A 23674-nucleotide genomic window follows, 5' to 3' on the forward strand; every position below is an offset into this window, starting at 1 on the left:
GTTGTAAGGACTCAATGAGTTAATGAATGTGAAGTGCTTTATTTATTTTTATTTTTATATTTTTATTTTTTTAAAGATTGGCACCTGAGCTAACAACTGTTGCCAATCTTTTTTTTTTCCTGTTTTATCTCCCCAAATTCCCCCAGTACATAGTTGTATATCTTCATTGCAGGTCCTTCTAGTTGTGGCATGTGGGACGCCGCTTCAACACGGCCTGACAAGCAATGCCATGTCCACGCCCAGGATTCGAACCAACGAAACCCTGGGCTGCTACAGTGGAACACATGAACTTAACCACTCAGCCACAGAGCTGACCCCCTATTTTTATTTTTTTGAGGAAGATTAGCCCTGAGCTAACATCTGCCACCAATCCTCCTCTTTTTTTTCTTTCTTTCTTTTTTTTTTTTTTGCTGAGGAAGACTGGCCCTGAGTGAACATTTGTGCCCATCTTCCTCCCCTTTATATGTGGAACACCTGCCATAGCATAGCTTGACAAGCAGTGTGTAGGTCCGCACCCAGGATCCAAACCAGCGAACCCCTGGCCACTGAAGCAGAACTTGCAAACTTAACCACTGTGCCACCAGGCTGGCCCCTGAAGTGCTTTAGAACAAAGGCTATACATGACAAATATTTACTCCAGTTTACATGGGAGTTTGACATTGTTATCCTTCTCCCGTTCCCAGTGGCCTGGCCTCTCTGGGTTGCCAGGACACCAGGTCCACATCCAGGCCATTCTTGAGCACACAGGACCTCAAGTTTGTGCCAACATCAAGCTGGACCCAGAGAGCTTGAGGAGGGCTCTCTTGGACCCCAGTAGGCCTGGACACACCCCACAGCTACCCCTTAAGCCCCTATTCCACACTGGGCGCTTGACCTAGAAGGTGGCAGAGCATAGACTCCTTTCAGTGGTCCTCCCAGCATCCACAGCCTTCATTTTCCCCTGCCTCCTCTCCTTCCTCCCAATCATAATCTTGTTTTTCCTCTGGGGAGCTAAGAGCCCCCTCACTCATCCTCATACCTTAGTCCCATAAATATCTCCGAGGCCTTGGCATTTGAAACTCAAAAACCAAAAACCCTCTTTTGTTCTTGGTGCTCTCCTGTGTCATCTCTTCCATCAAGGAGCAAGGGAGCAATCCTTTGGCTGGTGGAATGGTGGAAGGGTCGAGGGGCAGAAGGAAATATTGGGGATTGGGGAAACGGGGCCCAGTTAAGACGTCAAATGTTTTTTCCCCACACTATGTTGTCACCTTACTGAAGATTCAGCTCAGGTCTAGAATCTGGTTGCGTGAACAGCAGTATTAGCCCTGGAGGCCTGCACTGCAGTGTGGGGTCAGCGCTATGCTGTACTACTGCTATACTTCAAACAGAGCTGCAGAGCTCTCTAGATCAAAGGCGGCAGCACCTAAGAATCCTTGCTGTCAGTGTGTCAGGAAGTGTGTTCTCAGCACAGCCAAGTGTTCCAGCCAACCATTGCCCCCAGGTGCACTGGGCACCCTGGGCACTCTGCCAGCTACTGATGCCAGCATTGTGAATGCTTCCTGCTAACCAGCCCAATCAAGCTGTTTCTGAATTCATAACAGCTCTTACCACTGGCAGAAAGAGGACCAGCTTTATACATCCTCCGGGAGCCACTTTGTATGGAGACCTACTGCTCTTCCTCTCCATTCCAGCCATATTGTCCTCCTTACTGGGCCTGAACACACCAAGCTTGCAACCACCCCAAGACCTTTGCACTCACTGTTCCTTCTGTTCAGACAGCTCTTGCCCCCACATACCCACATGGCTGCTACCTTCACCTCCTTCAGATCTTAGATCAATTGTCATCTTACCAGTGAGGACATCCCTAATCATCCTATTTTAAATTGCTATCCTACCCCTCCTCATTCTTCACTCCCTTCCCTAATTTATTTTTCTCCAAGGCATTTAGCACCATCTGTCCTATTCATGTTTATTCTCTTTCTCCCCACTCCATGAGGACAGGGACTTTATCTTGTTCACTGCTTTATGAAGGAAGGACAGGATGAAAGGGCCTTCACAGGAGCTCTCTCCTTCTCCCCACTGTATACACAAAGCAATAAAGCCCAGAGAAGTTAAGTGACTTGCCCAAGACCACATAGCCACTAAGAAGAGTAGGAGAATCTCTCCTGGTTAATTTCCAGTGAACTTGTTTCCTGAGCACAACCTGCTTTTTGCAGCCTTCCCACGGACTACACACACATTGTCAGGGCCTGTAATTCTTTCCTCTCCATCTCCAGCTGTAGAATGCCCTCATCCTTCCAGGCACAGCTCATGGCTTTCTCCAGGAAGCCTTCCTGGGTGCCCAAGTTGGGACTGACCCTTCCCTCCTACGAACTCCTGGTTCTCTCTTTCTGCCTCACAGAGTCAGCCTCGTATGACAGCTGTCCGTGTACCAGGTCTGGCACAACCCGGGACAGGGTCTGCATTTCCCATCTCAAGATCTGCTGTTTGCACCAGCCCCCAGGAAGTGAGTGGAAATATGAAAACAGACTCTCTTCAACCATCCTCCTCCCATGTTCCCCCCAAAATACCCTGAGAGGTATTCTACCTGAGAGCTTTCGCGAAGGAGACAGGGTTGGTGACAGATTACTGACCCAGAACATAAAAGAATGAATAGAGGGATGACTATCTCTGACCTCTCGCTAGAATATTCATTCTCTATGGACAGGATTTGTATGTGGCAATTCTTTTTTTTTTTTTTTAAAGATTTTATTTTTCCTTTTTCTCCCAGAGCCCCCCGGTACATAGTTGCGTATTTTTAGTTGTGGGTCCTTCTAGTTGTGGCATGTGGGATGCTGCCTCAGCGTGGCCTGATGAGCAGTGCCATGTCTGCACCCAGGATTTGAAGTGGTGAAACCCTGGGCCACCGCAGCAGAGCACACAAACTTAACCACTTGGCCATGGGGCTGGCCCCTGGTAATTCTTTTAAGCCCCCACAGTACCTGCCTGGGTTTGGTAAGAGGTGTTCAGCCTCTCTGTATGAAAAGAATGGTAGAATGTGATGTCTAGACCCATATCAAGTTCAACTCTGGTACTGTGAGCAAGCTGTTAAATAGTTCTTCCCTGGTGAATCCATCCTTTTCCTCCACAGCCCCCACGGCCCACTGGGAGGGTCAGGCCCAAGTCAAATGCTCCACCCCTGAGCCCAGTGAGGCTGGCAGGCGAGCAGCAGGTACACCCAGAGGGTGAGACCACAGCTCTCAGGAGAGATTCCAGCAGAGCCAACATCAACAAGGAAAGGACAGGGAGGGGGTTGCAAACAGACCTTCCTGAACCTCAGTCCTCCCATCTCCCCCCAGAACAGTTCTAAACAATTCAAGCACCCGCTGACAGCCCAGATAGGAGAGGCAAACCCCGGCAGGGGCTTCCAGATTGGATTTCACATAATGAGACTTTGGAATCTAGGAAGTGATTACAAGCCCACTGGGGAGGGACCACCTACAGGTTCTGGAACCTTTCACTGCTCTACCACATGTGGCTCAATGGATATCGGGCTCACCAGGAAGCTGCACTTAGATGAGAAAGATGAAAAACACAGACTCCGTAACAGCACAGTTCAGAAGTATACAGCTTGAGAATTATGTGATGAAGGTGGGGCACTGAAGGGGAACCCTAGGGTTAGAGGGATTGGGTCTTGGTTTTTGGCATTTCCTAAGAGGCAAGGATTGAAGAGCGCCCAGAACTCACCCTGGCAACTCCACACTTCGTTCAAGTCCCATCTACCAGCCTAGATGTGTTTATTGAGTCCCTACTTTAAAATCATGGAGCTGGAGAGAACTTGAGTTCCACAGTAGGGCTGCCTTATTTACAGATGAAACCACCAAGGCAGAGAGAAAGTGGGTTACCTGGTGTCACACAGGCTAGGAGGGGCTCACCAGGCCTAGGTCTCAGGCCCCTGTCCTGGTGCTGTCTGTTAGCCTAGCCTGCCATTCTCGTTCAAGAGGGAAGAGCCAGCCTAGGATCCCAGTCACTCATTCCTTGCCTGAAGAGCTGAGCCCAGCCCTTGATGGGTGCTACGGTCACATTGGGGTGACCAGTGAGACCCCTGTATGCTGGTCGCTGCACTGGGTACTTTACCACATCCTCTCACTTACTCCCTAGACTGTCCACAGGAGGTGGTAGGAACTGTGTTCCTTATTTTACAGATGAGGCAACTATGGCTCACAGAGGTTAAGTCACTTGCCCAAGGTCACACAGCTAGAAAGCAGTGGAGCTGTGATTCGAATCCAGGCCAATCTGACATCAAGCCTTTGCCTTTCCAGCATGCTGGGCTCAGGGAAGATGACCCGAACAGTTGAGGCAGGAGCTGTCACACAAGGTTGGGAACTATACTTTGAGGCCAAAGATTCTTAGTTACAGAGGTATGGCTACCAGGCCCTCAGGTGATCACTTAATCTTGCTGGCCAGAGTGCTGAAAAGCCTGCTCTTTTCTGTTCTGACTACAAATGCAGATTCCCCAGTCAAGAAAGGCCAGCTTGGGGCCAGCCTGGTGGCCTAGTGCTTGGGTTCACACACTCTGCTTTGGTGGCCTGGGGTTTGTGGGTTCAGATCCTGGGCATGGACCTACACACTGCTCATCAAGTCATGCTGTGGTGGCGTCCCACATACAAAATAGAAGAAGATTGGCACAGATGTTAGCTCTGGGCCAATCTTCCTCACCAAAAAGAAAAAAAGAAGAAGAAGGAGAAGAAAAAGAAGAAGAAGAAGAAGAGGAAGAAGGAGAAGAAGAAAGGTCAGATTGTAAAACAGAAAGTGTCACAGAGGTGGGGCTTCAGGGAAATGTCAGAGGAATTGGGTTCCTCAGGGGAGGCAGAGGTGTTCAGGGCAGCTGGCAACAAGATACCAGCCCCAGGATCTACGGTGCACTGGCCAGGGTAAGACTCAAGGGAGCCAGCAGGGTGGGGAGCGTGGAAGCCCACCAGACTCCAACCTAGCCTTGGGCCCAGCCCAGAAACCAGTCCAGTTAAACAAAGCGTTACACGACCACTTTAGTAACTGCATCAATCAAGGAGGTCAAACTAACTCGTTCCAGCTCTGCAAGGTTCTATTTGGAGGGGCTGGGAGAGGGCAGGCACCTGAGTTGTGTCCATGTTGGTTTAATTAGCTCCATGATTGCTGCTTCCCTAGGGTGCAGGTACCAGGTTTGCTGTACCAGGGCCCTGGTAGCTGCTTGGTGCCCTTAGAGGAGCCAGGAAAAGAGGGGGGCATCCTAGGGTAGTGGTCCCGGGTACAGACAGGAGTAGACAGCTTGCCCAGGGCAGCAGGGGTAGGGAGTCTGAGGGGCAGAGCAATGATAAAAAGACCAAGGCTGGAGGCCACAGTAGGGCTCAGGCTGAAAGGACCAGAAGAGGCTGTAGGTGGGACATGGAGCCCAGCAAGCTTGCAGAATGTGAGGCAAGTAGGGGCAACCAGTTCAGGACAGAGGCATAAAGAATGCAAGGGTGTCTTGACCAAGTCTGAGGCATTGCCAGCTATACGTATGACAGACTAGAGGCACTGGGCAGGACTGGAGACCTGTAGGATAAGTCACAGAACACAAAGAGTACTAATAAAGGTAGTGAAAAGATTAGGAAACCAGAACAATCATTCTCAAACTGTAGTCCCTGGATCAGCAGCCTTAATATTACCTGAGAACTTCTTAGGAATTCAAATTGTCAGCCCCACTCTAGGCCTACCGAATCAGAAATTCTGGGGGTGGGGCCTGGCAATCTGTTTGGCACAGACCTTCAGATGATTCTGACTCACGATAAAGTTTGAGAACTACCTGGCTACTCAAAGTGTGGTCCATGGACCAGCACCATCAGATCACCTGAGAGCTTATTAGAAATGCAGGATCTCAGACCTGGCCCCAGACCTACTGAATCAGACTGCAGTTTAACAAGATCCCTAGTGGGGGTCACATGCACCTGACAGTTTGACAAGAGCTACACCTGAGTTCCAGCCCCGGTTTCTTTGGTCTGAGTGTGGATGGGTCTGCAGGACAAATAGACGCAGATGACCATGGGAAAGTGGGCTACACAGTTCCAGTCACAAGCAAGGACTGTCTTCCTCAGCTCTTCTTGAATCCAGGCTACTCCCAGAAAACGTCACCAAGAAAAATAATGGCTTCACCAAGACTGTAAACATGCTCAACCTAGACATTGTGCAAAAAGCAGATTGCAAAGGCAACAAGACAAATAGCGCAAAGGGCACAATTCATATTCCACCGAAGACAGCTGAAGCCCCCAGGATGCAGGCAGGCTCCCAGCCCTCCAGGTTGTGGAGATGATTTAAGGAGAAGCAGCTGGGGGCGGCTGCAAACAAGTCAAAAATCCGCAGAGAGACTCCTGAGGAGACAAAGGTGCTGAGACAGGAGGCTGGACCTGTGACCCGTCATCACATCTGCCCAGGTGACCACGGTGTTCATTCTTTCCAGGGAAACCAGGAGGGCAGCACTGATGAATGACAGGAGAGGAGCTTGCCTGAGATGGCACTAAGGCAGAATAAGAATGGCTTTAGCCTCAAGACACCGGAAAGAATCCCTCCTTCCCCATCTTCCTACTGGCTCCCTGCTGGACTAGCCTTTCCATTCCCTTTAATAATAGCTGCTAATTAATATTTAGCAAGGATTTACTACGTGCCAGGCTAAGTACCATGTATGGGCTTTTTAATCTTTCCAACAATTCTGTTAGGTACATAATACCATTTTAGATTTTTACTAATATTTAAGTATTTACTAAATCCTAATAGGTATTTACTACTCTACAGATGGAGAATTGAGACTAGCAGAAGTTAAGTAGCTTTCCAAAAGTCAGCTGGATGGAAAGGTGGCACTGGAGAAGAGCCCAGACATCCTGACCCCACCAAACCTCTGTGTCTTTGTTACTCAGAAGGTGGTCCTTGGACCAGCTGCTTCAGCATATTTTCTGAGTGAGCTTGTTCTGCAAGAATCTCAGGCTTCCAAAGTCAGACTCTGCATTTTAACAAGATCCCCCAAGTTCAGTCTGCATGTTACAGTGTGAGACATGTCTGGTTATAAGAAGTGCTTCTTTCCGTAGTAATGATGCCAATCCCCCTCGAGTGAGGAACACAGCTGATATCAGACAGATACAATTCTACAGGAATGAGTTTCAGATCCTCTCTGGGAAGCAGGGTGTTAGGAACCCAGTGGGGCCCACTAGGTTCTAGAGGGACATAGGGAGTGAGAGAGAGAAAGAAAAGTGCATGTCTTTGTAATTGCCACCATCAGAAAGAAGTTGGCCTAGAAATCAGCCTTCCCAAGGGGAAGGGAAGTACTGTCTGTGTTTTTTCCTGCATGCGGCAGTTTGTAGAACAGACAGCTCCTGCAGACACCAGTGAGAAAGAGCTGTAAAGGTATTTCTGAGTTTCACTTTCCCTGGGTGAGGAAAATAATTCTGCCCATCTCCCTCGCAGGTGTGCTTTAAGGACAGCCAGTAAGACAATGGTTTATAGGGTTCAGAGCAGCACGCAATTCTAGGGCACCATCCTTGTTATTCGGCAGGTCAGGCACCTGATCCCACTGCCCTGCAACGCCTCTTCATTAAAAACCCCTCGCTGAGGGGCCAGGTCTCATTCCCCTGCTTCCACACCTGACAGATCCCTGCCACTGCACCTCTGCTCCTCACACTAACCTGGGGGCGTTCATGGGGCCAGTTGTCCTGTCTTCTGACACCAGGACTGGAACAGGGTTCTGCCCATTTATGATTCTGCTCTTCCTAACGCAACATGGTACTTTCAAGGCCTTTGAGGACCACGACTTATATAATTCATGGTCACTGATTCACAGATTGAATTCCAAAGGGACCCAAAAGATAAATGTTACCTACGTTTAAGAGGTCACGGTCATCAGGGCTCAAGTTCCAGCTCCATCATTTATTAGCTGTGTGATCCTGGGTGAGTTTCTTAACCTCTCTGTGACTCAGTTTCCTCATTTTCAAGGTGGAACAAATAATAGTCCCTAATTTACAGGATTACTGGGAATATTAAACAAAATACTACATGTTAAATGCTTAGTGAGTGCCAGCATTTAGTTTACACTCTATATATGTTAACTATTCTTAAACCATATTTCAAAGACTCTAAGATGCATTAATTGTGAGACACATCCCTGATTTCAGAGATGTTAAAATGGTATTATTCATTCAACAGGGCAAGAGTTCCACAGCCAAAGATGTTTGGGAAACACCAAGTTTCTTTCCTGCAAGATATCTCCAAAACTTTAAATGCTACCTTTCAATGTGATCTCCAGGGTAGTTATTGCATTCACTATTTCACAGACTTAATAGACAGTGGAACCCCTTTTTCACAGAGCGTATTGAGCACTCTTTGGAATACAGTTTTGGAAGTGCTGATTTAGTCCAATGCTCTAATTTCATAGATGGGGAAACTGAGGCCCAGAGAGAGATTTCCTGAAGTTACTTAGCTGGTTAAGTGGTGGAGGCTAGGCCACTGAAAGGCCAAACTGGAGCCTCCTCCACTAAACCACACTGCCCCCCACTTAACCTGTCACCTATGGCACTTGATAGTTTTCCAAGTCCTGATGTGTGCTGCTCCTCACACTAGCCCCAAGAGGTCCCAAGGGAAGGGATCCTCCCCACTGTACAGACATGGTCCCCAGGCCACTCAGTAATGGGCAGAAGTGGAATCCAGATCTGATTCCTTGGCTTCCTGCTGTGTTTTTTTAATGCTCTAAAGACTGTGACTCTGGAGGGGAGGAGGCACATGACTGGGAGGGAGCAGGTGAACCAGGAAGGTCTGAAAGTCTTGGGGCAGGAGGAGGTGTTTTCAGCACAGACAGCCTACAAAACAGGAAGACCTGACTTCCTGAAACAGACTTGCTGGGCCAACCCTGGCTTCTCCCATGGTGGGCTGAGATGCAGACCATCAACCATCTGCCCTACCAATCTTGGTCAAGTAATGGGGGTGGGATGTGGGGGAAGTACCAGAGCTACTGCTAAAGGCCCCTCATTTCACACCTGCAGAGCTTTCTGGAATGGAGGATGGACCTCCAGGTTCAATCTTATTCCATGGCCAAGGCGCATCCACAGAGACCCACTGGCCAGACTTCAGACCACATTTACAAAGTCCACCAGGAAGTTCTTTCATCGCAGTAGTTAATTTGACGAGTCCTTTGTTTTAAGAGCAGTCTGTGTTTCACTGGCTAAGGTGAATTACCACAAGGAATTATGAAGCCATTCAGCAGCGTTTAAACCTCACTATGATGTTTGTGGTCAAACAGGACTGTCCTCACAAAGACTGAGTGACTCTCAACCTATTCCCCTCTGAGACACACATGATGGATGATGTTTATTCACATGCTTGATGCACCCCCAATGAGAATAGACTCCCTCAGATCAGCAAAATTTTTTTAAATGGCAGTATCAAGTATTGGTAAGGATGTGGAAAAGTCTAGCATTTATACATTGCTAGTGAGAACATAAATTGACATAGACCCAATAGAGAACAATTTGGCAGCATCTGATGAAATGGAACATGTAATTTCAATTACATTTCCTATAAGCCTGCAATTCCATCTGTAAGTATGTGCCCAAGAGGAGTTCAGTGTGTACATAGGAAACATCTCCAACGATACTCACTACAGAATGTTGGTAATCATGCAAAACTGGAAACAACTCAAATAGCCACCAATGGGAGAAGGGCTAAGCAAAATATGGTACAGTCATATAATGGAATACTTCACAGTGGTTAAAAGGAATGAATTAAAGCTATATGTATCATGATGGATAGATCTCAAAAATATATTGAGTAAAATCAGAAGATTGCTATATGGTACAAAATTAAAATCCTTTTTACATAAATTTTCAAATAGAAAAATCAGCACTACAGATTTATGATAGATGTACTAAATTAATAAATGTAAAAGCATAAAAAACAGACTGAAAAGATTATACTACATTCATGATAATGGTTGTCCCTGAGAAGGGTGAAAAAGGAATGGGATGTGTCTGAAGGACAAAGGGGACTTTACTTTCTCTGTAAGGCTATCATGTCAGTTCCATCTAATGCATCTCTTGATCATGTTGACTTCACTTGTCTTCTGAACCCTTGACCACTTTCTCTGCCTCAGGCAAGGAACAGCAACTGACCCTCTGCAGGCCTACACAGTTCTACCTGAGGCTGACTGGCCACATGCTCTCCCATCATTTCAGGACTTGACTGACACACTCAGGAGGAGGTCCTGGGATCTGGCTTCCTGGCTGGCTGCCCAAAGGGGCCAGGTGTAATGTAGTGGTTCTCCACTGGGATGATTTTGCCCCTCTGGGGACCTTTAGTAACGTCTAGACACATTTTTGGTTGTTACACCTGGGTATGTGGGAGGATAGTATCTAGAGGGTAGAGGCCAGGGATGCTGCTAAACATCCTACCATGCACAGGACAGTCCATATACAATAAAGATCCATCTGTCCCAATGTCAATAGTGCCAAAGTTGAGAAACCCTGGTGTAGTGGTTAAGAACAAAGACTCTAGAAATAGACTAGCTCTGTGACTAGGAACGTCAGCAAGTTACTTTGCCTCTCTCTGCTCCAGCTTCCTCATCTGTAAAATGAGTATCATATCCACCCCATATGGTTGTTGTGAGGATTAAATGTGTTAATAATTTACGTCAGTGAATGGCACTTAGAGAATGTTATGTAAGTGTAATACTAATAAAAGCAGTAGTAACTTTGCCGTGAAGAAGAGTAACATTGAAAACCCTGATATTTTAAGGAATCCACCCACAAACTTCAAAAATTTAATTATTACTAGTTACAAATATCTCACAATACACTTTACAGTTGAGTGTAACACATTGGTAATACCATGTGTTATGGATTCTAAAATGCACACTTTTTCCACACTTTGACATCACTGAACTCAGGACACATCTCACAATCATGGTTGGCTGGTCAGCATGGACAGCTGTCACTGTCCTCACATGTGCATAAAACTTTGGAGATGGGGATCAGTGGCTTGGAAGGAAATTCTGGAGACAGTAGAGAAGAACCCATTTTAAGAAATAGTGCACGAGGCCAGCCCTGTGGCTGAGTGGTTAAGTTTGCGTGCTCCACTTTGGCAGCCCAGGGTTTGCTGCTTTGGATCCTAGGTGTGGACCTATTCACCGCTCATCAAGCCATGCTATGGTGGCATCCCACATAGAAGAACTAGAATGACCTACAACTAGGATATGCAGCTATGTACTGGGGCTTTGGGGAGAAAAAAACAGAAGAGGAAGGCTGGCAACAGATGTTAGCTCAGGGTCAATCTTCCTCACCAAAAAGTACACTTAAAAGAAAAAGATACCGGCCTGGTGGCGCAGCAGTTAAGTGTGCATGTTCCACTTCGGCCGCCCGGGGTTCGCTGGTTGGGATCCCGGGTGCAGACACGGCAGTGCTTGGTAAGCCGTGCTGTGGCAGGCGTCCCACATATAAAGTAGAGGAAGATGAGCATGGCTGTTAGCTCAGGGCCAGTCTTCCTCAGCAAAAAGAGGAGGATTGGCAGCAGATGTTAGCTCAGGGCTAAGCTTCCTCAAAGAAAAAAAGAAAGAATGAAATGGTGTATCACTCACAATGTTAATTGCTCAGAGGACAATATTATATGAAAATATGGTCATTAGTGATGCTGAATCAAAAAGTGACTCAGAAGAGTGGCACTCTTCCGAAGTAAATTCATTTTGCTTACATTTTCCTTTTTATATATTATCAAACACTGATGTCTATCTAAATCTGAGATTTTTTATAAGATAAAAATTCTACATGATAAGAAAGTCTTGTGTCATAGTTTAATTGGCAATATTTCTTCTGTTTTTTAGTCATATGTAAAATAATGATGCCCCTTACAACTGATGACATCATAGATTTGATGAAACGTGTAATAATCATACTCACTATCATTTACAGAGTCCTTATAATGTGCTAATTTGACTATATATGTTATCTCATTTAATCTTCTCAACAGCCCTATAATATATGTACTCATTGTTTATATTCTGCTAATGAAAAAACCAAGACTCAGAAGTGAAGTGACTTGCCCCAAGTCACCAGCTGATAAGCAGAGCTAGCTCTCAAACCCAGTTTATTTGGACTCCAAAGCCTTAAGGCTCAACCTTTGTATCCTGGTTCAGAACTACAGTCAAAGCCTGTGTCCTTTTTTCCAGAGGTTGGCAACCTAAGGCATGGAGAGTAATGACAGGAAGTGGCTGAGCCAATGTTCAGCAACATGAGGGCTGGTCTTCCCCATGCCTCCCCCATTTCTCAGCACCTCCCCCATTCCCCAGCACAGCTCACCCCCTCAGTGCAATGATAGAACACAGCCAGCACTGTCATCAGCACAGAGTGCAACATTTGAGAGGCTGCTTGTCTCCAAGCTTCCCCAAGGAAACAAAATTCATGTGCTGTGACAGCTGAAAAGGCCATAAAAGGATGGAGATGTTTTACAAGCTTTGGGTAAAAATCAGGTGTTCCTGAGCTGAACCACATATTTGGAATTTTCTATTTATCCCCTTTATAGTAAAGTTCTGTCTCTGTATATTTCAGCAAATTATGGAGCAAAACACAGAGTCATTTTAGCCAAGCATCCAAAGGCAATGTACGTAATGGCATTATTAATGTGTAAATAATAAAAGCCTAATTATGAAGCCCAGCAGATGTATCCTATTAGCATCACCAAGACTTAACTCCAGGGGCCGGCCCGGTGGCGCAGTGGTTAAGTTCGCACTTTCTGCTTCTCGGCAGCCCCGGGGTTCGCTGGTTCGGATCCTGGGTGCGGACATGGCACTGCTTGGCACGCCATACTGTGGTAGGCGTCCCACATATAAAGTAGAGGAAGATGGGCACGGATGTTAGCTCAGGGCCAGCCTTCCTCAGTGAAAAGAGGAGGATTGGCAGCAGTTAGCTCAGGGCTAATCTTCCTCAAAAAAAAAAAAAAAAAAGACTTAAGTCCAACCTGCTGTCTCCTCTCCAGCAGTATGGGCCTTCCCAAGTCTCCCTGCCATGTGGGTTGGTGGGAAAAGCAGATTAGCTGGTTGCAGGGGTCATGAGGAGATAGTGAGCATTGCACCGGGAATCAAGAAACTCATGTTCAAGTCTTGAAGCTTGTGTGACCTTGAGCAAGACACATGACTGCCTATGCCTCATTCTCCACTCCTGTAAAATGTGTGCCCCACCCCCACCCCCCACCGCCTGCTGCCCCACCTCCCACTGCCTGCTGCCCCAGGTTCTAAAACTAAATGGCTACTCTCACATAACCCTGTGGAATCTGGTTTTCATTCTCATCATCTTTCAGGGCCTCTGAGCAAGTTCCTGTGCCCTATTTCTCTCAACAAGGATAACTACTTCCACCTGCCTGTGTAATGTGTCTCTGGGACAAGGAAACCCTCTGACAAGGCTGGGCTGCCTCTCATGTGTTGGATAAATGCTTGAAATATGGACCTCTCCCTTCTCGCCCACCTTTCCCCAGGGTTCAGGACTGAATACATCAAGAAGTGCTGCTGTTTGCATTGCAGGAGCAGGAATTTTGCTTTTCCTCTGCTTTGCTACTCACTCACTCTGATGAGAAATGAAAAGATTGGGATCTAGACAGTCTTGGATTATTTCCTGCCCCATTCTCCCACTCAGGCCATGGAAGCTGGCAACTCCAACTACTCATTGCACGGAGGCCTGGAGAGGGAAAGGCATTTTCTCAGTGTCTCACAGCAAGTGATGGCATACCTGGGATGCAAGTCTTGGTGGTCTGACTCCAAGTCCACTTAAGTGAGGGAGGGAGTCAGAAGATTATGAGCTATGGACTCAAACCAACCTGGATTTGAACCCAGCATTGCCACTGGCTCACTGTTTGTCCTCTACTTCCTCATCTCTGGAATGGAGACAATAACAACAACCTCGTAGAACTGTGAGCATCAAACAGGATAATGCACATGAGGCTCATGCAGTCTTGGGCTTAAAAACAGTAAAGACCCAAGCGATAACTGCTGGGGCTTTAATGGGGGTAGAGAGGGAGTATTATTGCCTTGCACAAATGGAGAACACAGGGGAGGCCTCTTTCTACCTGAGGGATGTTAAATCTTCCCATCATTTAAGCATATGAAGACACGTGGAACCTCACTTGTTAGAGAGGGAAGTGTGAATCAAAGTTACCCAGGGTATCATGTATAAATTATACCTCAGTAAAGCTGGCTTTTAAAAAACTGCCATGAAATTGGTAAAGATAAAAAATCCCAGTAACAGATGGGTATTGACTGGTGTGGGGAAGTGAGAGCATCCTGTGGTGCAACCTCTGTGGAGGGCAAGTTGGCAAGATTCATGAAAAGTAGTAATGGAGATGACATTGGGTCCCGCGATGCACCAGTCAACTGGCAGCCCTCCAGTGCAGCAACCACCCTGCGTCCAGGAAGCCAGGAAAGAGGGCAGGATCCTGTCATATAAAACATGCCAGACCCCCTGAAGGGCTAAGTGGGCAGAGGCAGCTTCACTGAGAACAGGTTGGGGGGTGTGGATAAGGTGACGTGAGGGGCATTTTTAGCACCTTAAGGGGAAACAGCTCTGTACCTCTAGACTGGGGAGGCAGCAGGGGGTGCCGGCAAGGCTATGGGGAGCAGCTCCTGGCAACAAGGGCACTCCAGGGTAGGGCTTGGAGCAGACCACCAGACCTGCACATTCATCCCAGCTCATCCATCTACTAGCTGTTTGGTCCAATACAAGTCATGTTGCTTCTTTGAGCTTCTTTCCCCCTCTGTTTACTGAAGATGATACCACCTACCCTGGAAAGCTGACGTGAGGATTGAATGAAATCTATAGGAGACACCTGGCTCAGTGTCTAGTGTGTGGCTTGCAAGCAGCAAAGGTTTTCTCTTCTCCCATTTATCTGTTTATCACTCTCCCCTTCTTTGTCCCTTCCCCTCTTCCCTGGCCCTTTTTAGTTGAAGCCAATACACCTCTACATCACACCCCAGCAGCTTGTAAGAGCAAATTTCAGACAGTAGTGGACCCAGGATGCAATTACTCACTCTTCCCCTGAATCTCCAACCTGTTCTGCCCAGCTGCCCCGCCCTCCTCTCCTCCCTCTCTCCTTCCCTCCTTCTGTCCTCACTTGCTGGTTCTGAATGCCTGGTACACTGAATTGACTTGATTCTTGCCTTAGGCTCCTGGATTTCCCCCACTTCCTGACGTGGCCCCCAGCCAGCTCCCCAGTACAGTCTGGTTTAGCTTACACCTCTGGTGTTGGCTTCTTCTTTTCCCTGACTGTGGAACTTCCCCCAGCCACACACTTTAGGAGAGGAGGTGGGAATTCAGACACTGTCTCCACTAGTCATATCAACACCAATGTGCTTTTTTTTAAAAAAAACTTTAAAACAATTATAGACTCACAGAAAGTTGCAAAAGTAATACAGAGAGGTGCTTTGTACCCTTCACCCGGCTTCCTCCTATGGCAACATTTCACATAACAGCAGTACATTTTTTAAATGTGTGTTTGGTACTTGTAACCATCTGAGCAAGGATCTAGTATAAAAAGATTTAGAGGGTCACACTTTGTCATTGCAAATCTCCTGCTCCATCACCAGCTGAAAGGCCTGGTCTTTCCTTTCTCTAGGACTTTATTCACTCACTGCTTCTGCCCAGAAAGTACTATCAGCCAGGGACTCACGCTAGCTTAAGCCAAAATAGAATTTACTGGAAAGATATTGGGGTACACTAGAACCTGTGGGAAGTCTGGGACGCAAGAGCCACATCAAGGACCAGGGCATCCTGAACTCTTGGGCAGTCCTCCAGATGCTCCCACCATAAGGAATGAATGCCCACTGTTTTGTTGCGTTTTGCTTTTCCTGTCCTTTGCCATCTCTGCAAAGCTTTTCCACATCACCCAGCCAGAAATGGCTTTATCTTCCTCTGGCCCACACATACAGCCCTTCCTAGCCAGACTGTTTGTTTCTTGGGGGTCAAGTTCTCAGCCTCTGTATAGCCCATAATAGCTACTCAATGTAGGAAACCAAGAAGTATTATGAACAAATAAATTTTGGCGCCAGAGGCAGTTAATTTATTTTGCCAAATTCTTTGACATTCATACATAACCAAAATGAGGGAGAAACTGTGTCTTTTCATTTTTGACTCCTTAATGGAGTGTCAAAGCAGTCGTTGAGTGAATTGGGCTTTTTAAATCACTGACAAAGCTTTTAAGGGGCCCATGAACATGCAAATAACAGCTACAGAAGGTTTTAATTAGCATGATGTGAAAAAAAGTCATTTGACCTCTAGGTGCCCTTCTTTAAAAAGTGCAATAATTAGACTGGCCGCCTGCCTAGCTCACTGAGGCACTTGTTCATTAATGAGACCAGTGGTGGCAAGGTGCTTGGAGCACTTTGGATGAAAGAAAGAGGAAAGAAAAAGCTCTCTAAATACAAACTGTTATAATGATGGTTCTAGCCAAAGATCCTATTATATCTAGACTCCCTCTGGTGACCAATTTAGCTTACTGTATATAATACATTTTGAATTAATTGGTTTCTACAGCCTCTCAGTAGCCTGGGAGTTGCCAAATGGCAGTGGTTTCTGCCTTTGCTAAGACATCATGAATATATTCTTCTCTCAGCGGGAGACGACGATGGTTGCCCCTGACTTCTCTTTAATCTCAGCCCTTCTCCACCTTTACTTTGGTGCTTGGCTCTCCTCAACAGTTTTTCACTTGAAAGCCGGGGTTTTCAGTGCTGCTGAGCACAATTTTGGGAACATTATCATCACTCCTTAAATCTCTGAAGGTCAATTAAATGGACACAGGCACTGACTCATTCTGTTTGGTCCCAGAAAGCAAAGCTGGGACTGGTGAGAACAAGAGGAACACAGGTTTCAGTTCAATGGAGAAGAAAACTTTCACAGTCAGACTGTTGCATATTGAACAGGTATCTTCTGGAGGTAGTGAGTTCCCTGTCAGCAGCGACAGAAGCTGCGTTGATTAGGGCTCTCGGTTTGTAGACATCTGAATCTACTCCAGTTAGTTTTAACAGAAATTGTCATGGACTCGTTGCCCTGAGGAACTCAAGGGTGGGTTTGGAAGCATTAACGGTTTTTCCAAATTGATTTTTCCCTTTTGTTATCTTAAGGAGATGCAATCACCAACCACCCTGAACCAGACCAAGCCTCACCAGAGAGCTACACCTATGATCTTTGCCTTATTTTTAATGCTGAGATCTCTCCAGGAGGAGCTTGGGCCTTATTACCGTAACCTGCAGTGTACGTGGAAGCATGTTTTCCAACTGAGCCTGTGCAAGTGAATACCCTCCTCTCCTTTTTGAATATTCACTTACCATCTGAAATAAAAGGTCCTGCTTCCTTTTGTTCAGGATGCCATGACTTTGGAAATTATTCTGCGTGGTCTCCTATTTGCTGCAAATATGCCTTACTTTATGAGACAACTACTTCTGGTGGAGATTCTAATTTAACTCTCCCAGAGGCAAACCCACCTCAGTTTGGTAACAAAATGAGTTTATAATGGTGGACTGGTGCATAGCATCGATTCTACCCTCCTTCTTGTAATGCCTTCCTCGACTTCTGAGTCTAGAAAGCTGAAGTCTATGTTTTTCAGACCCCCTTGTAGCAGGGTTCAGATGGGTTTGCATGGAAGGTTGAAGTGAGATGGAAGCCACACTTCTGCTGGGTCTGCTGATTTTTCAGTGGCCCTTGCAGAAATTCCAGTGTCCAATCACTGGCCTTACAAGTATTAAGAAGCAGAGCATGAGGCATGCACTGACATAGACTGTAGCAGGCACCGTGTGACTCTGGAGCTGCAGCAGTGGTCATTGTCTCTGACCATGGTGGCATCCTGATTGTGACAGTTTGGTAATTGCAGAGGCTTTTGGATTGTAGCACCACCAGTGCAGTACTGGAATCAGTGGTGACCTGATCACAGACAAGGTAGCAGCTCCCTTGGGGACTCTGGTGGGAGTCATTTATGCAACTTCAACCTAGAGTTGGTGTCTTCAACTCTCCCATCAACTCTATAAGCACTTTCATACTGCATAGAGAATTATTTTCTACTTAAATGAACTAGAATGGATTCTGTCCTCTGCAATAGATTCCTGGTTGATACAGAGAGGTATAGAGAACCTAACAAATCACTGGGACTCTGTCTAGGCTGAGCTTATGGGAATGGTTCACAAAATTACACTGCAGGGCCGGCCCAGTTGCGCAGTGCTTAAGTTTGCACATTCTGCTTCGGCGGCCCGGGGTTTGCTGGTTCGGATCCTGGGTGCGGACATGGCACCACTTGGCAAGCCATGCTTTGGCAGGCATCCCACATATAAATTAGAGGAAGATGGGCACGGATGTTAGCTCAGGGCCAGTCTTCCTCAGCAAAAAGAGGAGGATTGGTGGCAGATGTTAGCTCAGGGCTAATCAAGGGAGCTGTTATTATGCGATAATCAGGAGGCTGTCTTCACTGGCTTAGTCCAGAATTATGCCATTTCTATCCCATTTTGTACCAGCAAAACAAATACCCATGCCCCCCGTCTTTCTCCACAAAATTCAGTTCTGAATCAGTCTCCCATGAGTGCACTGGACCAGCAGAATATAAATCAAAACCACATCCCAACCTGCAAAGGAGTCTTGGAAATGTAGTCATCAGTATTCCAGTCCCTGCAGTTCAGAAAGGTATCACGTGGGCCAGTTCACAGTATTGACTACAGAACCACTGACTTTAGGCTAGGAAAGATCTTAAGAGAGTAGCCTAGTTCAGCCTTTGGACACAGATGAACTTGGGTTGTCCAAGTTACAAACACCTGCCTCACTTTCTCCCAACTGATCGATTCTGGGGAAGGAATTCCTGCATTTGTTGGAAGTCTAGACCATATATATTCAGTGTTCAGGGATCCATTATATTTCTACGAAGGGAAGACACTGTGGGATTTGGAAAACTCCTTTGCTCTGAGTTAGGCTGACCTGGGTTCAAATCCTGACTCTGCCATGTACTATCTGTGTGGCCTTGGGAAAGTCATTTACTCTCTCTGAGCTTCAGTTTCCTCTTGAGCAAAGTAGGTAATCATAATGCCTATTCGATGGGTTTTTATAAAGAAGTAAATATCAAAAGTGCCTGGCACATAGTAAGTGCTCAATAAATGTTAGTCCTATTATCGCCAACTCTGTGGCACTCAGGTGACAAACTGTTATATTTTGGGCCAGCCCCATGGCCAAGTGGTTAAGTTCTGCACGCTCTGCTTCAGCGACCCAGAGTTCACGGATTCAGATCCCAGGCATGGACCTACTCTACTCATCGGCCATGCTGTGCAGGCATCTCACATACAAAATAGAGGAAGACTGGCACCGATGTTAGCTCAGGACAAATCTTCCTCACCAAAAGAAAAAAAGAATAGTTAAATTTTTGTGCAACATAAAGGTAATGTTTACTAAAAGAGTAAGAGAATGTAAGGATTCTCAGAATTCTCCACGGAAATTTAACCCTTGAGTTGCCGCATAAGCCTGCAAACATCTTTAGGCCCATTCATTTGTTGGCAGTCTTTCAGGCAGATGCCCCAGTATAAGCTATATCTAACACAGAGTTACCGGGAAAATTTAGTCCTGTCTATAAACTTGGTGTTGATTCATTAAGCAGAGGGGAGGGGCCGGCCCCATGGCTGAGTGGTTAAGTTTGTGTGCTCCACTTTGGCGGCCCAGCGTTTCGCCAGGTTCAAATCCTGGGCGTGGACCTAGCACCACTCATCAAGCTATGCTGAGGCTGCGTCCCACATAGCTCAATTAGAAGGACCTACAACCAGTATATACAACTAGCTACTGGGAGGCTTTGGGGAGAAGAAGTGAAAAAAAAAATTGGCAACAGATGTTAGCTCAGGTGCCAATTTTTAAAATTAGAAAAATTTAAAAAAAAAAGCAGCAGAGCGGAGGCCCATTAGGACCTGTTGCAGGGGCACATGCTGGCTTGAAACTGTTCCTAAGATGTATGATTTGGGGCCGAACTGAAGAAATCCTTCAATTTAGGGCAGTTTGATGGTTCCCGCAGTGAACATGAGCTCTCCCAATCCTGTGTTCTTTCTTATTCTTTCCAAGGGTGATGAGTGGGGCTCAAAGGAAAGAGTTCTTCTGCAGAATTCACTGGGAAAAGGGTTTCACCTACCCTCTTCTCTCTCTGGGCTTCAGTTGCTTCCTCTGACATAACAGGATAAGAAGACTATTGCATCCTGGAACCAGCCCCTGGCTCCCTCCCAGTGCGCAGATCTGTGACTTGAAGGCTTAATGGTGGGCTCACCCTTTAGAGAAGAAGACACCCTAGGACTCACGAGATAGTTTGCAAAGGTCTCTACCTATACAGAGCAGCTGTTTGTCTAAACAGAGTCCAAATCCCTAATGATCTCACAAACTATACAGAGCAGACTCACAGCTTACACAAGGCTGGCTTCTAAAGTCAGCACCTAAAGTAAAAATCCTATTTAGTCAAAATTACCTCTGAAAATTCCTAAGGTTGCCTATACATTGCATGACAGCATTGTCTTTAAATAAGATCAATACAGCCAGTTTTCCCCCCTATTTGGGACAGTTGAGCACCAGAGATAGTAGTGGGCTTGTGTCTGAGGGCTGTGTTGTACGAAAATAGAAAATGTTCAACACTATAGACACACCCAGTGCTGGGAGACAGAGGCTCACATTGTGAAAGGTTAAGCTAAACTGAGGGGAGAGATGAAGGTGCTGGGCAGGCAAAGCCAAAGCCAGAGGCAGAACAGGGCATGGTCCTTGACACCAGGAGCAGGGGGAATGTGCCGGGTGAGGCTCCAAAAGGTCAAATGTGAGCAGGTTGTGGGAGGGGCTCCAGAGACGAGGCCAAGGTGAAGCAGTTGTGCTGAGGTGTTCCCCAGTAACCCTGCTAAACCCTTCCAACCCAACTATCCTTCTGCTCAGCCTGCCCTGTCTTAAAGGGTCCTTCCACGGTGTGCAGCAGATCTGTCAGGACCAGCTCAGATATTGATGTCATCTATGCTGAGAGAGAAGTGATCACCCTGAGGTGTGGAAGACTGGGAAAACTTCAGGGAAAACAAGGGTGCTGGTAGGTGTGCACAGCCAGGGAAGGTGGGTCGCATTCTGGCATGGGAGACGAATGGGAGATAGGGGTAGAAGAGCAGGAGCAGAAATGCTGAGGCGGGGAAGCTCAGTACCTGGTAGATGACCAGGAAGATCCAGGAAGGTGAGACATTGACAAGAAGGGAAACAGGTGTCCAGAGCCAGATACCAGAGGGCTCAACTATCAGGCTAGAGAATTTGGACTTTGGCCTTTGTGCAGGGACTAGGGGTTTTGAGCAGAAAAGTTACTGTGATCAAAATTTCTTTTTTTTTTTTTTTTGAGGAAGATTAGCCCTGAGCTAACTGCTGCCAATCCTCCTCTTTTTGCTGAGGAAGACTGGCCCTGAGCTCACATCCATGCCCATCTTCCTCTACTTTATATGTGGGACACCTACCACAGCATGGCTTGCCAAGTGGTGCCATGTCCGCACCCCGGATCCGAACTGGCAAACCCTGGGCTGCCGAAGTGGAACGTGCGATGCGAACTTAACCACTGCGCTACCGGGCCAGTCCTGTAATCAAAATTGATGCCTATGGAAGCCCAGCTGGTCAGTGGGGTGCAGGTGGACACCAGTTAGGAGGCCAGGCAGGAACCCAGGCTAGAGGGAATCTAGGCACAGATGAGGCGGTGGCAAGAGCATGGAAATGGGCACACAGGAGAAGGATGCAGTTCTCTCTGAACTCGGAGAACTGGGAGACAAACTTCAATTCCTTCCATTTAAGACTCTGTTGATCCCCTAGAGTTCTTTTTGAAAGTCAGGACAAAGTCACTACATTTTTAAGATAAAGCTCCTTGCTTTAACAACACACAAAGGTATTCCAGGTCTTAAAACTAAGAGAGACTGTGAGCTTTTGTGACATCTGGCCAAGGAATGAGACGTCTTCCCTAGAGCCATGGGGTTCTCTGCTACAGGGATTTGAGGAACTTCAGCTAGTCTGGCTTCTGCTTCTAAACAATTTTCTACCATTAGTGAACAATTTTCCACCATCATTGTTGCCAACACAGTAGGCACACCCTCAACCAGGAAATTCCTTTCCAATTTGAAATTTTAAATACTCTGTTAACTAAAGTCACAGAGGTGGATTCGACCAGAGATCAGTAGAGGTCCCTGCCTCTGATGTTCTCCACTCTAGGTTCAGAGACCTAAGTTAAGTACTCTCTTTGAGTTTGCCTGTGGGATGACTTGATTCATGCATCCATTCAATAAATATTTATTGAACACCTATCACGTGCCAATTCTAGGGACTGTGGATTCAGCAGTGAACAAAACAATTGAGGCCCTGCCCTTATGGAGCCTACATTCTAGAAGGAGATAGACAAGAAACAGTGAGTTAAAAGTACAGCAAGTTGGATCATGATAAGTGCTATGAAAAGGAATAAAGCAGAGTAATGCAGGTAAGGAGCACTGAGGTTTGCCATATATATTGGATGATCAGGGAATGCCTCACCCAGTAGGTTGAATTGGAGCAGACACCCAGAGAAAGTGAAGAAGCAAGCCACATAGATATCTGGGAGAAGCATTCCAGGCAGAGGGAACGGCAAGTGCAAAGGTCTGGAGAATGGATTGTGCTTGGTGTTCAAGGAACAGCAAAGGGCCAGTGAGGCTAATGCCGAGAGAGCAAGGTGGGGTACAGGAGATGAGGTCAGAGAGAAGGGGGCAGACCATGGAGGGCCTTGGAGGCCACAGTAAGGATTTTGGATTTTACTCCGAGTGAGATGAGAGCCAGTGTGGAGTTCTGAGCAGAGGATGATGTGAGCTGGCTTCCATTTTGACAGAATCTCTCTGGTTGTTGGGCTGAGACCAACCAGGAAGCCAAAGGAAGCAATAGTCCAGTGGTAGTCAGACCAGGCTGATGTATCCTACCAGTGGGGAAAGAGCAGACATGTGTAGGAGTAAGGCTCAGGGCACCTGGGATTTGGGGAGAGAAGGTCAGATTTTAAGATTATGAGCTTTAGATGGACAGTCCCCAAAGCAAGAGCTCACCTTCAAGCCTCACCCTTCTAGTCCAGCCTCAGGTTCCAACGGCCATTCTGAAAGAAGAATTGCGGCAATGTTTTGAGTCGGGGCAAACTCATTTGGAATAGATATCAAGCCTAACATGATGGCTGCTTTGAAAGAGCTCTTTGGGTGTCTTGAGTATAAAAAAAAATATCGGTTTTTATTACCACGTTAAAGGGTACAATTGGGAACTTTATTCCCTTATTGTTCCCTTAGAGTTTCATTAACCACTGGTGCTAAGGCCAGAAACTCATTCCTTAATGTCTCTCTTTATATCACTCCAAGGGACACTGCCTCACGCTACTGCCACCCAGAGGCTACGTGCCTAATCGCACCCGAACCATATCTCCCAAACTTCACTGTTTATTTTCCTGAGCACAAACCATGGGTCTGCCTGCAGAACAGCCTGGAGGAGCCCTCAGAGAACTGAGAACCAAGGGATGTTCTAAGGGGGTTCAGCGTATACTGCCCATGAGGCAACTGCCCAGTATTCCCAGAAGGGATGTGGGACTGGGGGCCCAGAATCTGGTTTCCAATTCCTGCTCTATCTCTCACTGGACAACTCAGTGTGGGATCTAAGCAAGACCCATGCTCAAATAGAAAGCC

General features: G+C 46.7%; 1 long non-coding RNA gene across 1 annotated transcript in view; it reads right to left on the reverse strand.

Moving 5' to 3' along the window:
* LOC139075679 (uncharacterized) overlaps nucleotides 1–23674 on the reverse strand; it is a 40987-nt gene that overhangs the window by 15226 nt on the left and 2087 nt on the right. The window contains exon 2 of the long non-coding RNA XR_011526321.1: nucleotides 23054–23100. This is a non-coding gene — a long non-coding RNA (uncharacterized lncRNA). The remainder of the gene's footprint in view (nucleotides 1–23053; nucleotides 23101–23674) is intronic.

Source organism: Equus przewalskii, chromosome 1, assembly GCF_037783145.1.
Source record: "Equus przewalskii isolate Varuska chromosome 1, EquPr2, whole genome shotgun sequence".
Taxonomy (NCBI): Eukaryota; Metazoa; Chordata; class Mammalia; order Perissodactyla; family Equidae; genus Equus; species Equus przewalskii.